The sequence below is a fragment of the Sus scrofa genome, chromosome 15 (assembly GCF_054392235.1).
Source record: "Sus scrofa isolate SSC_HxYL_T2T_F1_AM1 chromosome 15, Sscrofa_HxYL_maternal_Yorkshire_Landrace_v2.0, whole genome shotgun sequence".
NCBI lineage: Eukaryota > Metazoa > Chordata > Mammalia > Artiodactyla > Suidae > Sus > Sus scrofa.
This window is the reverse complement of record NC_139397.1, coordinates 53,433,235-53,450,926: the sequence shown is the minus strand read 5'-3', so window position 1 is coordinate 53,450,926 and position 17,692 is coordinate 53,433,235. Positions and strand designations below refer to the sequence as shown.

Here is a 17,692-nt window from a genome sequence, read left to right as displayed (position 1 = left end):
TAAACTTTCATTGCTAAGAAGTGCCTTAATACATAAACCACTGGTTTATATTATAGGAGTTGGCCAGATTTGATGAGAACAATTAATCACAATAGTTCTTACAATGGCAGAAAGGGACGAACCTAATTTTTTTCTTTTTGAAAGGGAGAGAAAGAAGGGAATAAAATCTCTTAGAATTTGTTAAAATAGCTTATTGACAAATTTGTAAGACAATTATGATAAATATGTATTATAAATTATCTAGTAAATTATTTTATTATTGAAAGTATTTTGACCTTAATATTAGTTTCTCCAAAAATGTATTTGACAAACCAAACCAAACCAAACCGATGTGCTTTTGAGTAAATGATTAAAGTACAGACTGAGTAAGGAAATATATATATATATATATATTTTTTTTTTTGCTGTGCCCACAACATGCGGAAGTTCCTGGGCCAAAAATCACACCTGAGCAGCAACCTTAGACACTGCAGTGACAATGTGGGATCCTTAATCTGCTGTGCCACAGAAAAAAGACTTAAAAAAATACTGTATAAAAATCTTTGATTATTTTACTTTAATTCTATGTTTGTTTCTATTAAAAATATATCCTAAGTATATATTCTTTTCATAAAAATATTTAATTTCTTTAAACTGAAAGAACTACTTGCATAATCCTGGAAAATACAAAAGAGATTCCCTCAATTATGTTAGTTTAAATTATTTTCATTTGCTGTATGGACCAATATAGTTCTACCCCAATATAGATATTTTAGGAGACACTGAAATAGACACTAGTAAGATAATATTGCCTACCTCATATTGCAAAACTTGCCCAAGGTCACACCTCGTAAATGGCAGACGTGAGATGAAAACCTAGGCAGTCTGGCATTGATTGGAGTCAGTAAACTTAACCAGTCCATGGATTAAAAGTTCCTGGATTTGAGATAATGGAACAGGCTCAGAGGTTCCAAAACAGGGTTGAAAAAGATTAAAAAATAAATAGAAGTCAAACTAAAAGACCAGGAAAGTAAAATCAGAATAAACACACTTGAAAACAGATCTACATAGAACTTGTAGATGTTTTTTTTTTTTAAAGAAAAGAGTCATTGAAAGTAAAACTCAACTTACTTTAGTAAATATTACGTTAGTAAACTGCTACTACTAAACCTAGAAGAATGTTCAACTTACAGATTTGGTAAAATTTGCTATGTGTATTTTTCTGAAACCAATTTGGGAAATGAAAATCCCTTATTTGCTTGTGTATTGTGAATGTTAAAGCTTCACAGTTTTCTGCTGCCTCCAGATCCCCACGAATAGGCTGTGAGCACCAACCCAGATGACTAGAAGCAGCAGAGTGATAAGGCTGGCTGGCTCCTGCCACAAATAACCCTTTTTGTCCTGACTATGACCTAGTGACAGCAAGGACACCAATAAAATCCACACATGCCTTTTGCTGGGTACTCCAGCCTAACCCCCCATGAAGGCACTTGCTCAGGGGTCCCCTCCCTCCTATTCTCTCCCTGCCCCTTCTGACCCCCTTCTCTCAGCTCCCACCCTCTAGTCTGAGCATCTCCCTTAGCTCTCCCTACATGCACCACCCCCTTGGCCTGCACTGAACCTGTCTCTCTAGAACCTGTGCAAATAATAAACTTTTTTTTCCTGCCTCTCCCATATTCCTTCTGTGGCTGCACCTGACTGACCATTTCCTGAAAGAATACAAAACAGCTGGCTCATAAACCTTCTTCAACTTACCCTTGGCCATATCCAGCAAACATGTCAGGAAATTACAATCCCACAACATAACCAGGTGGAAGAGAACCAGAATACTGGAAAATATTTATATTATACTGCAAATACTCTTTCAAAAATATATATTTTCAAAACTGAGGTTGGCAGGGTAGGATGAAGAAAACGAATATTCCCTACCTTTTTTGAAGAGGAGAAGATCACAGAATGCATTTGGATGGGAACACAAATTTACTCAAGGGAGGATATAATGGGAATAATTTTAACTTTTTAAATACTAAATTTAAGGGCCTAGGTTGATGGGCCCTAGATGATGGTCCAGATATTTTTAGACTTTTAGTCAAATGTTTTACACTTTATTATTTTCCTTACCTTTAAAGTTAAATGAATTTTTTTAAATTTTACCATATCATCACTGGATCTTCAAAAGCTTACTTTTCTTATAATTAAAAGAATCTCACTAATAAATCACAGGACATTTTATTCTCTCTCTCTCATACAATGTACAGTCACCATAGTCACCATGAATGTGGTTGCTTTTCCTGGCCTGAAATGGTCATTTTTATTCTTAAAAATTACAAAGAGAAAAATAACCATTAATTTCAATATCTGTGGGAGTAGGATGATTTTCCCCCTTATTCTGACAAAGAGGTAAACACATACATTGAGATAATTTGTAAAGGAAAATCAGAATGATCACTGAGGGCATACATTCAAGAGTTCAAGGTCTGACATTAAACATTACTCTCATTATTAATAATGAATTCATAATTCAAATAGCATTAATATTATCCATACTATTTAAGGATAATGAAAGAATACTGAAGAAAATATTTTCTGTTCTTTTATCAACTATTAAAATAAAGCTCTGCCAAATTTTGGCAAAGAGATGCCACGGGAGATTAGTTCTGGACATGACCTGAGATTGAGGTTCTTAGCTGCAGTGACTTCACTCAGCTTAATCCATGCTAAAGCCACAATAGAACTTTAGAAAGGAGACCTTCTAGCCCCTTTTAACATTTTATTGATAAAATAAAATTTATATATTTTTCTCACCATGAATCCTAACCAAAACATTAGCAAATTGAATCCAACAACACATTAAAAGCATCATCCATCATACTCAAGTAGAAGCCATTCCAGGGTCACAAGGATGGTTCAAAATACACAAATCTATCAATGTGATATACCACACTGACAAAAGGAAATACAAACCCCACAACAGATGCAGAAAAAGCATTCGATAAAACTCAACATTCATTCATAATAACTCTCACCAACTCTATGCCCTCTCAGTGGGTATAAAGGGACATATCTCAACATAATAAAAGTCATTTATGACAAACCTAGAGCCAACACAATATTTTCTCACCATGGATTACAATGCCAACTTTTTTGTGGTCACTAAACGTGACTAGAGTCATCTTTATTATTTTCTTCAACTTATACTTTTTTAATAGAGTCAATTGAGTTATTTGTATCACAGGAAATTTTCTTCGATTTTCAAGACCTCCTTTTTCCTAATATCACAGAACATCAAGTCAATCTTACATTATATTAAAGTAAGACTCTTAGTGATGAATGGATATGCATGAATGACTAATTATGCATCAGACATTTTCCACATCTCGTCTTTTTTTTTTTTTTTGTCTTTTTTTTTGCTATTTCTTGGGCCGCCCCTGCGGCATATGGAGGTTCCCAGGCTAGGGGTCGAATCGGAGCTGTAGCCACCAGCCTACGCCAGAGCCACAGCAACGCGGGATCCGAGCCGCGTCTGCAACCTACACCACAGCTCACAGCAACGCCGGATCGTTAACCCACTGAGCAAGGGCAGGGACCGAACCCGCAACCTCATGGTTCCTAGTCGGATTCGTTAACCACTGTGCCATGACGGGAACTCCTTGTCTTTTTTTTTTTTTTAGGGCTGCACCCACAGCATATGGAGGTTCCCAAGCTAGGGGTTGAATCAGAGCTGTAGCCACTGGCCTACACCACAGCCACAGCAATGCCAGATCCAAGCTGAGTCTGAAACCTACACTACCACCACCTCATGGCAACACCAGATCCTTAACCCACTGAGTGAGGCCAGGGATTGAACTTCAATCCCACAGATACTAGTCAGATTTATTTCTGCTGAGCCACAACCAGAACTCCAACATTTTCCCCATCTTGCAATAAGACATCAGGTCATAGAGAGATCAAGTGCCTCACGGAAGGATTTTCTAGAGGGTAGACCTGAGAAACCAGGGTCTGTGTGAATGAAAAACAACTCTTTTCCAGTCAGGCTACCTCCTAAGGTGACGAAAGAGAAAGAGCAGAGACAGAAGGACTGGAGAAAGAAGGAGACATCTAGATGGCATTTGGAAGAAATAGTATTTTTTTCCTCTTTCGAATGGCCAGAATGCTTTACCTGTAATTATTTAAAGCCTTTCATCTCTCCAACAAACATTAATGTTAATTCTAATAAAATTACCTACCATTATTGAGTATTATTACTTTGCCCCCACGCACTTTTTAAAGGGCATTGGGTGCAGTCACACGTTTAATTTGTATAGGTCATTTATGAGGTTGCTACAATTATAATTCTCAGCTTACCAATGAAGAAGAGAAAAGATGAAGCAGCAAGCCACATTCACACCTGGCTCACAGCAACAATGCTGCCACTATTTCTTGAACAAATCAATGAATAAGTAAACACTATTACTGCATTAAAAGGAAAGTCTTCTCTAAATAGCAGGCATATTTGCTTATATATTTTATATCCTCATATTTTTCTAATTTTTTCAATGTTAATAGCAATAAGATTGCTGAGGAAAAGTCAAAATTTTTTTTGAAGATTCTAAATGATGAGCTAGTGAGCAGCTCAGAAGGATTATGTCAATTCTTATTAGTAACATATAGCACTTTTCATTTAACCATTTATGTTTGACCCCTTTTTATCTCATTTATAAACTGACTTTATTCAGTTTCCTTTTCAAATCTCAAGGAATATCTTGAGTATTTCTTGGTCTTGCATAATGCTGTCCTGGAATTCTCAGGTGGATGAATGAAGTGTAGGGAGCTCAGCTGACTAGCCAGAGATCACACTTGAGCTATTAAAATTTAAGTTTAGAGCCTAAGGATCTCTGATCCTTCATTTCCTCTCCCTCAACAACTATTAAGACTAATTTTACCTCAAAAAAAGTTAAAACAGCTGCAAAACCTAGTAATGCCATGCTCTTCTCATGACTGAGGAACTGAATCGCAGACTAACCAAACTTCAAGGATCACAATTCAATAATCAAAGGAAAAAAAGACAAACTGCACTTTGCTTTGTAAAATTAAAATAAAGGCTTAGATGGGAAAACCAGAAATTGTCAAGGGAGCATTAATTGCTTGCCTTAGTATATCAGCGATCCTTTCCATCCTGTTCTTCATCTTCCAGAAAGAGATGACTCTTCATCTTTTCATCAAACATGGTATCCTTGAAAGAAAAAATTAAAGAGTACACTGTGATGTGTTTCTTTTACTTTAAGTTATAATGATTTAATTTGATGCAGTTCAAATGTACATGTTCCTAAGCATGTAGGAAGCTTTTTTTTTTTTTAATAAGCAATAGTTAAGTTGAAAAGTACATCAACAAAAAGCCTCATACCAACCCTATAGCAAAATGTAAATATGAACATGAAAAGATACGCATGTGCAAGGAAAAAAAAAAGGTATAATTTCAAATTATGTGGAGTTAATATGTCACATGATTACAGGGGAATTTTAGTCATCATTAATTAGCAGGTGGTTTAGACTGACAAGTAACTTACCTGTGTTCAATTATGACCCATTGATATACCAGGGACCCTAATATTTTTCAGTTTAGCCTGGAATGGGCATTTTATAATGACAGTTATATATGTCTTCCCAAAACATTAAATTTGGTTTACACATATATAGACAAAGTTTACAATCACTAATAATTTAAGAATACAAACAAAAAATTTTTGAAACCTTTACTTTTATAAAGTAAAATGACTAGAATTAACATTTCCATTTCTTGCAAGGAGTACACCATTTATGAGAAATGTGAAATGTTCCCTATGAGCATGATTTATGCCACACATAAAGATAAACTCTTTTTCAGTCTTAAAGGATGTGACTCCTGTTTATTGGTATTTTTGTCATTGTTTCTTCTTGAAATGAATTTGAGATATAGGGAGGGCAAGATAAGAATTTTCATCAGATATAATTGTTGGAAGGAAAACAGAGACAAAACCAAAAGATTTTATGGATTCAAAAATGCTGCTGTTTAGTATTACAATTTGTTACAATTTGAGAATTACACCACAATTTCCTTTCTCTTTCATTTTCTCTCCATTCCCCTCCTTGCTATACATTTTATCTTGTACAAATTTAAACCAGAATTGTATTGAAATAATTCCAAATTCCAAAAAATCTGTGATTGATTTTGGTTGAGAATATGCAATTGATTACTGCCTTGTTATATTTCAGGAAAACTGTCTAAGCTAATAGTCTAAAGAAATTTAAATATATTGTTACCAGTTTTTCACTACATCTTTAATATTGTGGAGACCTCTATCCCAGTTATCTTAAATGCTTCTTAACTTTTTCACCAATATCAAAATATCTCTTTTAATTTCCCTTTTCACAAATAGAAATGCAGAAAATAAAAATCAAAAGTTCTTAATATTACATATAATTTTTTATTCATAACAAAGCTTTTAACTATGATGATGAAGCAGTCAAGTAATAAAATGATTAACTCTAATTTAAAATAAATATTATATCGAGCAAAAATTTATATTGTATAAGCAGACAATTAATGTAATGTTTCCAATTAAATGTGATATTATACTTATAATAAAAACTTAAGTTTTCACTTTAAAAGATAAACCTGGGACTTACATTTTTACATTAAAAAATTAAATGTTCAAATTTAGTTTTTAATATACAGTCATATGTATTACATGAACTTAAAGTTTAAAGAGATACAATTTTAAAAAGTATATTACAATCTTTTTACATACGACCATGAAAATAACTTTCTTTGCAGTGTCAAAAGGCTGGTTTTTAGCATCTGTTTTTATTTCATGTTGAAACTTTGATTATTTTTCTATAGGCTTCTTTTATTTCCTCTTTTTCTTAAAAGATAGCCACCTAAATAAAACTGCAACTTTTAAACTAATTTTAAATTTTAAACTAATGATCACTTGTAGGTTAAAAAGATAGCATATTTTGACAATTAATATGTATTTTAAAATACATTATCATATATTTCACCTTTTAAAAATATTCACTTTTAACCATGTGTTAAAAATACTATTTTTGCCCTTAAAAATCCTCATGTCTCTCCTTTATATTTTAGCCTTTAGAGCACAATAATTTTCCCTGGATTCTCTTAGCCTCTGTCGAATATATGACTTGAAGCATGTATTTAATAATTGTTTTTGTGACTGTTAGATAAAAGGAGTCCAAATGTTTTACTATGTACATAACATACATAGTTTAATCTGTCTTCAATGTTGTTCACTTATTAATTTATTCAACAAGTATTTTGAAAAATCTTTGGATAATGAATTGACTTTTTTTAATGCAGTAACAACAGCTGTCTAGTCCTCTATGATTATGTTAATCTTCCCAAATATGGCTAAACCCTCGTGTTCTTAAATTTTATGTCAGATCCATTGGCTTAAAAGTGGCTGGGATCTGAATCTGTGGCCCGTCTTTAACTTGCACTCTCATCTTATCATCATGCTCCAGTAGCAAGCACAAAGTTCAGAACTAAGTGGAAAGAAAGCTTTTTATTTATTACATAACATTCAAATTTTGGCTTTCAAAGTGGCTTACTTTATAAGACAGTAGGTAAAAGAAACCTCTGTTACTGTCTGGAGCCTTAAGTCTCATTTATTTTGGTTTGTATGTACAAGTAGTATGAGGTTTTTTTCACTCATCCGCAAAAAGTGAATATCTATAGGTAACACAAGAATGCTGCGTGAAAACACTAAAAAATCTATGTAGCACTTTGTTGTACAGCAGAAATTACTACAACATTGTAAATCAACTTCAATAAAACTTTAAAAAATAAAGCTACAAAGCAATATTAATATAGAGATTGACAAACTATCACCTGTCATCCAGTTGCCTGCTTTTATAAATAAAATTTAATTGGATCACAGCATACCTTCTTATCTATGTATATTCTTTCTTTCTTTTTTTTTTCCTTTTGCTTTTTAGGGCTGCACCCATGGGAGGTGGAAGTTTTCCAGGCTAGGGGTCAAATCAGAGCTACAACTTCAGGCTTACACTACAGCCACAGTAAGGCAGGATCTGAGCTGTGTCAGTGACCTACACCACAGCTCATGGCAATGCCAGATTCCTGACCCACTGAGCAAGGCCAGGAATGTAACCCGCATCCTCATGGATACTAGTCGGATATTTTTTCTGCTGCGCCACAATGGGACCTCCTATTTTCTATAGTAGCCTTTGGCTATAACTGCATAAATGAGTAGCTGCAACAAAGATCTCAGTCTTGCAGAGCCTAAAATACTTACTATTTTGTTTTTTAAGGAAAAATTCTGACCCTCCTCCTAAAAATATAAATACTAATACTATAAATAATAATAGAAACAAAAGTCCACTTGTACAACTCTAATGAAAAATATTTGAAATATTCAAGGAGTGATAATCTATTTATTTCTTTAGGAAATGAATATAGTTGATTTTTCTAACTGATCATTAAAGTCAAATATCAAGTTTTTATTTCAATACATTCAAGCTTAAATTAACCTTTACATCAATGTGTTGGCTAGTTAATCTCTATAATGAAAATGAAAGCTTATTAAGCTCTCAGTTTCAGGCCCATGTACTTAATGTTTATACTATACTGTTTAATACTGATTACAAAAATAAGAAAGAATGCTAACTAGTGTATAATCATAAATTTACATATATTAATGATATTTAAATTGTTGGTCACTGAAGAGATGTCATCTACAATTACTTAATTAAAAGATTATGTTTCCAAGTTTTAAATGCTCAGAAATGAAAATCAATTGTATCACTTGATCTAAGGTAATTAGAGAAATATATTCACTTTCTTAAATCTTTGGATTAGAAACAGTTTGAAACCAGCAGTCACCAAGCAAGAAATCATATCAAAAATAAACTACTTGACATCAATAGTACTATAAAGTTATCCTTTGTAAAATGAAGAGCCAAAGGAAGTTTCATTACATGTAAAATTTAGTCATATAACTGCCAAGTACAGAACTGAAACAGACTTATGTGAGGTCTTAGTGAAGGGACACAACATAGTAGAACTTAGAAGGTGATTTATTTAGTCTTGATACTGCATTGGTTTTTTGAAGAGACTTACTCTTTAAAGGTGTTTTATTTCTGATGCATCAGTTGTGACATATCACATTTTGAATGTGATATTTATTTGATGAAATCAAAATAATATTTTCTTTCATTTTGGGACATAAAACAAAAAGATTGACTTTTTAAAGGTTCTAACAGTAATAGCTTATTAGCTGAAATACTTATGTTATCATTGCATGATGTTTTAAAATAAAACAGTCTGTAAAACAGGTACTCAAATGACACAGAACTTTAAACAAACAGCTTTCCTAATTTTAGAAGGTTACATAAATATCATCTTGATCTTTTGATACAACTCAAAAATTGCCTCACCTAGGATCTGCATTCAGCAAAGAATAAATCTATTATAATTCTAGTCTATTTTCATGAACTTGACATATATTGATAATCTATCAGAAAAGTCTCCTCAGGAGGAAAAACCATCAAGATACTTTGACTAGAAATTCAATTATTTCTTAAGATGCCATAAGACTATTCTTTGGGGGATCTAACTTCTAAATTGGTGACTTTTAGACATAGCCTTAGTATAGATCCATTCTTTATGAGGCTTCTGTTAAAAAAAAAAAAATGTTGCACTCTTACTTTTTTCCTGATTATATATTACTTTAGATGTAAATCAACTAATGGGAGAAATTTAAAGGAAGAATTTTCAGGATTTCTCATAACACTCTTAAGATGTGTCAAAGTATTCTTTAATAGATTACAGAATTGTTTTTCTGTTTTAAACAAAGATTATTAATGCTCAAGCTGTCTACTGTTGCAAGCTTATGTGGACAGATTATAAATGCACTGCACTGTAATACATGACATGTAATTATGGACTTGAGCCAAAGGACAGATACTAAAGTTAATGCTTCAAAAGTTAAAGGTCAATAAGCCTCTAGTTTTCCTTTTAAAGATATATAACAAAGAGGTTTATAAATGGAGCACTGGAATAAAAGATGTATTTAAAAAGTAAAACATAATTCTATCCATATTTTTCATCAAGCATTAAAGTGAGAAAAAAAGTAAAAACAAGGTAATGAAGAGAAAATTTTAAAAAACTTACGAAAAAATTTGGTGATATATTTCAAAAAACCTTAGTAATGCTAATGCATATTAAAACCTTCATAATCAATGATTCCTAGAATTTTTATAATCAGAAAACACAATGGTTCCAAGAACAAGTAGAGCAATATACTGCTTTCAAAGCTTCTCTGTAATTTTAAATTCTTCACACAGGATAATCCTCAAATGCAATGTTCGGATAATTTAAAATTATGAATATATATATATGTATATAACATTAATTTTAAGAGCTGATGGAAAACAGTATGGAGGTACATCAGAAAACTAAATATAGAACTACCATATGATCCAGTAAGCCCACTCCTGGGTATATATACAGACAAAACTTTCATTCAAAAAGATATATGCACCACTATTCATTGCAGCACTATTTACAATAGCCAAGACATGGAAACAACCTAAATGTTCATTGACAGATGAATAAGAAGATGTGGTACATATACACAATGGAATACTACTCAGACATAAAAAAGAACAAAATAATGTCATTTGCAGCAACGTGGAAGGAACCAGAGATTCTCATTGTAAGTGAAGTAAGTCAGAAAGAGAAAGACAAGACACCATATGATATCATTTATATGTGTAATCTAATATATGGCAAGATGAACCTGTTTGCAGAACAGAAACAAACTCATGAACATAGAGAACAGACTTGTGGTTGCCAAGGGAAAGGGGGAGGGAGTGGAATGGACTGAGAGTTTGGGGTTCGTAGATGCAAACTATTGCATTTGGAGTGGTTAAGTAATGAGGTCTTGCTGTATAGCACAGGAAACTATATCCAGTCACTTGTGATGGAACATGATGGAAGACATTATGAGAAAAAGAACGTGTGTATGTATATATATATATATATATATATATATATATATATATATATATAACTGGGTCACTTTGCTATACAGCAGAAATTGACAGAACATTGTAAATCAACTACAATAAAAATTTTTAAATTAAAAATAAAACAATTGAGTAAACTAAAAAGTAACTGTAGATGTTCGAGTCAAATTCCACATTAAAAACATCTGTTTCAGATAAGTAATAAAGATAATATCCTTAAAAAAAGGACTAGGTAAATAGCAGTCATTCAGAAAGCTCCCAATAAATTCAATTTAACACTTTTATTTGGCTTCTTAACTAGTGCCCTTTATAACTAATGAAAACAGAGTTTATTACAAATTAATTTTGTGATATTATAATGAATTATTAATGGGTGAGCCAGAATAGCTATATTTTAAAATGTCCTTACTCCCAAATATGTCTCTATGCTTTTAAGAATGAAAATGTATAATTTGAATAAGGAGAAACTTCCTAGTTTATGGAAAACAAAGTATCAGAGAAAAGTATGTCTTTAGGAATCTGTATATTTAATAACATTTACCCAACATACGTACTGAACACTTAGGTTCTCAGGCTTTGGATGCAGCAGTAAAGATCATCTCATAGAGTTTTCTACTCTACTTGGCAGTTACCACATTCTCCTGTGTCTTGCCTATTTCAATTACAAATACAGACTCAGTTTCTCAGAGGCTACAGATGATCACTGGCTTGGGCAGTTTAGCAGCGTTTTCCTTGCACATTGTGAAGCCATGTAGTTGTTATTCTGACTAGGGATAAGGCTAAGAACACTGGGTACAGGTTAGATTCTTTTTTTTTTATTACTCAATGAATTTATTACATTTATAGTGGTACAATGATCATCACAATCCAGTTTTATAGTATTGTCACCCCACACCCCCAGTGCATCCCCCCACCCCTCAATCTCTCTCCTTTGGAAACTGTAAGTTTTTCAAAGTCTGTGAGTCAGCATCTGTTCTGCAAAGTTCATTCTGTCCTTTTTTCAGATTCCACATGTCATTTAATGTTGGTGTCTCATCTGACTGACTTCACTTAGCATGATAATTTCTAGGTCCATCCATATTCCTAAATATACTGTTACTTCATTCCTTTTAATGGCTAATATTCCATTGTGTATATGTACCACATCTTCTTGATCCACTCCTCCGTTGATGGACATTTAGGTTGTTTCCATGTCTTGGCTATTGCAAATAGGGCTGCAATGAACATGGGAGTACATGCGTCTTTTCGAGTCATAGTTTTCTCTGGATAGATGCCCAAGAGTGGGATTGCTGGATCAAATAGTGTTCTATGTTTAGTTTTCTGAGGCATCTCCATCCTGTTTTCCACTGTGGTTGCACCAATGTACAATCCCACCAACAGTGCCATAGAGTTCCTTTTTCTCCACACCCTCTCCATCACTTATTGTTTGTAGACTTTTTGATGGCCGTTCTGGGTGGTGTAAGGTGGTACCTCAGAGTGGTTCTGGTTTGCATATCTCTAATAATGAGTGATGGTGAACATCTTTTCATGTGGTTTTTTGTTTTTTTTGTTTTTTTTTTTTGGTCATACTTATGTCTTCTTTGGAGAACTGTCTGGTTAGATCTTCTGCCCATTTTTGGATGGGATCATTTTTTTTTTTTTGGTATTGAGTGGTAGGAGATATTTATAAATTTTATAGATGAATCACTTGTCAGTCGATTCATTTGCAAAGATTTTCTCCCATTCTGTGGGTTGTCTTTTCGTTTTGTTTAGGGTTTCCTTTGCTGTGCAGAAACTTTGAAGTTTAATTAAGTCCCATTTGTTTTTGTTTTTACTGTCATTACCCTAAGAGGTGGATCTGAGAAGATGCTGCTGTCATTTATGTCAGAGAGTGTTCGGCTTATGTTTTCCTCTAAGAGTTTTATAGTAACTGGTCTTATATCTAGGTCTTTAATCCATTTTGAGTTTATTTTTGTGTTTGGTGTTAGGGAGTGTTCTAATTTCATTCTTGTCCATGTGGCTGTCCAGTTTCCCCAGCACCACTTATTGAAGGGATTGACTTTTCTCCATTGTCTATTCTTGCCTCCTTTGTCATAGATTAGTTGACTGTAGGTGCATGGGTTTAATTCTGGGCTTTCTATCCTGTTCCACTGACCTATACTTCTGTCTTTGTGCCAGTACCATATGGTTTTGATGACTGTTGCTTTGTAGTCTGGTCTGAAGTCAGGGAGCCTGATTCCTTCAGCTCCATTTTTCTTTTTCAGGATGTCTTTGGCTATTCTGGGTCTTTTGTGCTTCCAAACAAACTTTAAAATAAAATATATGGAAAGACGTACCATGCTCTTGGATTGGAAGAGTCAATAGTATCAAAATGACTATACTACCCAAGGCAATCTACAGATTCAATGCAATCCTTATCAAATTACCAAGGACATTTTTCATGTCAGAATCTTAAAACAAAAACAAACCACTCAGAAAACTACAAGTGTTAAAAACAACTTTTAATCAATTTTTCCAGTGACTCAGTATTATCCACAAAATACAAACTCAAACATTTGGAGGTGCTTCATCTCCTGAGTTATGACCCTAAGAGGCTGCCTCTGTTAGTCTATTGATCCTATTTGTCTCCACAGCCACCACATCCTCAGACATCAGGTGAGCACCATGGATCATGAAAGGAGAAATGGAAGGGCCTCTGAGATTTGACTGTTAACATAAACTGGATGATATATACTATTTGTACAGTTATTTCTCTAGGAGAAAATTTGGCAAATATTTGACTGATTTCATTAACACAGGAAATTTGGATTATCTCAAGTTATTTATCATCCTCTCAATGCCTTAGCATGATTGTTTATATCTGATTAAATCGATATAACAATTTCAACAATCCTTTCCCCTCTGTGCTAATATAAATTTTACCTTGAAATTATTAATTTTTCTTTAAAAACTGAATCACTTTGTTGTACAGCAGAAATTATCACAACATTGTAAATCAACTAAACTTTAATAATTTTTTTTTTAAAGAAAAAGCCTAGATGAGATGAGAGAATTGTAATTTAGAGAGTTAGCATCAAGCCAGGGTAAATAGGTGTCCCTTAGTAATAAAGTCCCATCGTTACACACAAAAATTACATATAATTGATTATCTTTGCAACACACAGTATGCACGAGACTACAAAATCAGTACTGCAAGTCATTGTTACTGTAATCTTCCACTTTCTTAGTGATGTAGTTGCTTTAAGGAAATTAAGTTCACAATTTTGTCTTTCATTTTCGTTTCAAACATTGACTAAGTGTGATAAATAGTTATGTTTCATTTTGTTTCATTTCCATGATGTGATTTTTCAAAACCACAAAGCCACCAAAAGGAGAAATGACTTTATAGCACTAATTCTAGTTGTTTCCACAGACCTAATCCTGGAAGTAGGGGCTGCTGCTGGGCAAGTCATAACCTTGATTTAACCCACAGACGTGTTTTTTTAAACCAGTGCAATATTTTAGAATTTGGAAAATTTTGTGAATCATTCCTAATCTTTGACTTCTCTTGAAAATAAAAAATAATCCTTCACATTCCCATATGGTACCAGGCAGCTGGATGCAATTCATATCTGCCACAGCCTCCACAATTTCTAATACCTTACCTCCAGTGCTCTTTAGTGATTCAAATTGCCTGCAGAATAGCTACATTTTCTACCTTGGCTGTGTTTTTCCATGCCTTGGCCCTTGTACAATTAGAACATAGAAATTAACCATTTCCCTATATATTTAATTAGCATTTCCTATTTACTTCCTTACCAATTTTATTTTGACTGACACCATGTGATACTGAATGTACAAGGCTATAAGGTATGAGACTGAAACATCATTTTATCAATGATAAAAACTGAAACATAACTAGAGTTTGAGTTAGGACGTGCTCTCTGGCCACCTGTCCCTGAAACCTGAAATCTTAACACAGTCACTGTCCATATGCCTGGAGCTTGGTCTATTGCAAAACATGACCTATACAGACAATTCCTTGGACAAAATTGTGATTTGGACTTTCCTGAAGTCTTAAATTGTAAGTACTGAACCCCTTCTCAACCCCTTTGATATCAAGAGTATAAGTTGAAATATAAGTTCAACATAAAATGACATATTTTTAGTGATAAATTACAATAATCATTTCAAATCTTATAGGAATGCCCTTCCATGGATACTAAATTATTATTAGGTTTTCAAAAGATGTGTATAGTGCTAAAAATGGCATTTATGTGAAAATAGTAAAAAATTTCTTATAGTAAATATATGCAATATGTGAAAAATGCCTGATTTCTTAACTCTACAATCTTTAATCTACCCCTCTTCACCTACTACATTTCTTTTTTTAATTTAATTTTTATTTTATTTTGGAGTACAGTTCATTTACAATGTTGTATTCGTTTCAGGTATATATATATACCTGAATCTTTTTCAGATTCTTTTCCCATATAGGTTATTACAGAATATTGAGTTTCCTGTGTCATACAGTATGTCCTATAAAATAATTATCTATTTTATATATGATACTGTGTATATGCTCAGACCAAACTCCTAATTTACCCTGCCCCCACCTTTCCCCTTCATAACCATAAGCTTGTTGTTGAAGTCTTAGAATATGTTTCTGTTTTATAAATATGTTCATTTGTGTCAATTTTGTGGATTCTACATAGAGATATCATATGATATTTGTTTTTCTGTATCTTCACTTAGTATGTTAATCTCTAGGTCAATCCATGTTACTGTAAATGACATTATTTCCTTCTTTTTATAGCTGAGTAATATCCTATTATATATATGTACCACATCTTCTTTATCCATTCCTCTGCTGATGGACACTTAGGTTGTTTCTGTGACTTGGTTATTGAAAATATTGCTGCAATAAAAACTGGGATGCTTGTATCTTCTCAAATTATTTTTTTCTTTATATATATTTCCTGTATTATTTGAAATGATAAACAGAAACGGTGCTGAGAAATACTTGTTTACATTTTGCAAAACCAAAGAAATGTAATGACCTTGATTCCACACTTCTTAGCATACATTTTCTTTACTATATGGCATGTTAATTAAATATATTAAGATTTTAATCTTTGTGTTTTTATTACTCTAGTCTTCTTATTTAGTATAAATAAGATTTATTTCATTTTTAAATTTCATTTCTGACATGTTATCTATAATTCAAGCAAGCTGCTACTAAATGGAAATCATTTCAATAATGTGCAGGTGCAAATCTTAAAGAAAAATTCAAATTCCTAAAAGAATACTGGGAAATTGTAAATTTATCTTAAAAATCCAAACCTCACTCAATTATATATAAGATACTTTTCCCATCTTGCATAAATACACACACTCATAAATACAAACACACTCTCATGCAAATCTCATTTTCAAAGATAATTTGTTTAATTGTTTATATTCTCACTACAGATATTAAAGTGTTTTTGTCACTCAATAATACATTTTATCCATCTCTGTATATTAAAATACTTAGATCTAGTTTATACTTAATGCTTATGTAGCATTTAATTGCATGATAAAATTAAATTTATAAAAACCATGTATGGTAAAATATGGATTATTTATTTCTTCTTCTTTTTTGACTGCTACAAAATTTAAGTGAATATATTTGTACATACATCTTCTTACAGCTCCATGAGGTAAAATGAGAATGGATTTTTAGAAGCTGAATGGTTGGACCAGACAGTCAGCAAATAAATAGAATAGTTTAAAAATAACCTCTGAAATACTGTATTAGTTACAATTTTTGTACATAAGAATACAAAATAATGCAAATCAATACCAAATAATATAATTATAATGTTTGTTTCTTCATACTTTTCTGGACACTGAGTATTATCAGCTATTTAAAAGTTTGGAACTTTATTTAATCAATCAGTTTGTGTCCTTTGTATTATTTTACCCGAGATAAAGATTTTACGATATTTTTCTATCTCACAATAACACACATTAAAACAACCAAATGTGAGAATCATTACTAAACACTACATCTTAAAAAGTGATAGATAAAATAGGAGTTTGTCAAGGACCTGAAAGAGTTTGTTTCCTCTGACTTGATCAAATAAATGCTTTAGTTTCCACTTTTCAGTTACTCTCTCTCTGTTACCATAGAAATTTTTTTTTCTTTTGTCTTTTTAGGGCAGCACCCACAGTATATGGAGGTTCCCAGGCTAGGGTTCTAATTGGAGCTACAGCTGCCAGCCTATGCCAGAGCCACAGCAAGGCCAGATCTGAGCCGAGTCTGCGACCTACACTACAGCTCACAGCAATGCCAGATCCTTAACCCACTGTGTGAGGCCAGGGATTGAACCCATAACCTCATGGCTCCTAGTTGTTTTCGTTTCCATTGAGCCATGATGGGAACTCCAGAAATTTTAATCATTTATGTGCATGGTTTCCGGTGAAAAGATGGAATTCGAGGGGATGGAGGCAAGATGGCAGAAGAGTAGGGGGACACGGTCACTCTCTCCCACAAACACAACAAAAAAAACACATCTACAGGTTAAATGACTTGCACAGAACAGCAATCAATCGCTGGCAGAACCTAAACTCCAATAACGGCAAGAATCTTGTGACATAACTGGATAAAACAAGAGAAAAGGAGAGTGAGAGAAGGGAATCCTAACTGGACAGGCGCTCCTGAAAGGGAACTGTGGAGGAGAAAGGG

General features: G+C 33.1%; 1 protein-coding gene across 4 annotated transcripts in view; it reads right to left on the bottom strand.

Moving 5' to 3' along the window:
* The window catches only part of NEIL3 (nei like DNA glycosylase 3), a 383,724-nt gene that overhangs the window by 344,971 nt on the left and 21,061 nt on the right, over positions 1-17,692 (bottom strand). For 3 of the 4 annotated variants that reach the window (XM_084999924.1, XM_021076035.2, XM_084999922.1), the window contains exon 2: positions 5,108-5,191. The gene's annotated coding sequence lies outside the window, so the exon portion shown is untranslated. Of the gene's footprint in view, positions 1-5,103; positions 5,192-17,692 lie in introns of those variants that run through there. The other variant, XM_084999925.1, reaches the window with a different exon arrangement.